The following is a 1076-nucleotide window of genomic DNA, read 5'->3' on the forward strand; positions in this document are numbered from 1 at the left end:
TATTTCTGAAAAATTACACACAATAAATGGTGTTCTTTTTCAGAAAAAAAAGGGGGAGGCAGGCAGGTGCTGATGTATGCAAGTGCTACCCTTGACCCAATAGAGGACAGACACTCGCCATGTACAAGACATGTGGCAGGGGTAGCAAACATTCTCCAAAAGGTAGCACATAGAGTCATGGACCATTCACTAACGGTACTGACAACACATAGTATAGTGACCGATGTGAACTCAACAGCCTTTACGATGACGTCACTGCGGCAAACCAGGTTAGAGAAAATCCTGAATGCACCACATATAACTTTTACACATGAAGGAATTAACATGGCTGATAACATGGGAGAAGGAGAGCCACCCATGTGTGAGGGAAGGGTACAGAGAGACGGCAAAGTTAGGGCAGATTTACAGGCGGTTCCACTGGCAGACCCAGAAGAAGTGCTGTTCACAGATGGTTGTTGTTACAGACATCCAACGGAAGGACCTAAAGCAGCCCCTATGCAGTGGGGCGACGGACAAGTGAGGGGATTTGAGGAAGCGTCGACAGGAAAAGTGACAGGGCAAAGAATCGGCCGAGTTGGCTGAACCACAGGCGATGATAGCTGCCTCAGAATGGTCAGAGGGGGGAAAAAGGAGTAAACATCGACACCGACTCTGCATATGTGGCAGGGTGGGGGTGTGGGGGGGTTATACAGGCAGAACCCAGTCAGTGGATCAGCAGCAAAAAAAAAACCCCCAATTCAACATGATGTGAAAAGATGAGGCTCTAATGGAACCTGGAGAAGTGGCGGTGGTCAAGTGTAGAGCAGGGCTCAGCAGCAGGGTGTACACAGCCCAGTGTATAATGATACAGAGACAGAGAGAGAGAGGGAGAGGACAGTGTCCCAGCTGCTGCCCAACTGTGAGGGGAATGTGTTCATCAGGAACTGACCCCGACCCCCCCCCCCTTCAACAGACTGGACAACGGCCGCTGGGGGGCACGTGATCGGCCGGGCGGCCAATGGGAGCGGTGGCCGTGTGAAGGATGTGGCGGAGGACCAATAGGACGAGGCGGCCGCCCTCGGGGGGGCGGGGCTTGG

This window comes from Chiloscyllium punctatum, unplaced genomic scaffold, assembly GCF_047496795.1.
Source record: "Chiloscyllium punctatum isolate Juve2018m unplaced genomic scaffold, sChiPun1.3 scaffold_463, whole genome shotgun sequence".
NCBI classification, from domain to species: Eukaryota; Metazoa; Chordata; class Chondrichthyes; order Orectolobiformes; family Hemiscylliidae; genus Chiloscyllium; species Chiloscyllium punctatum.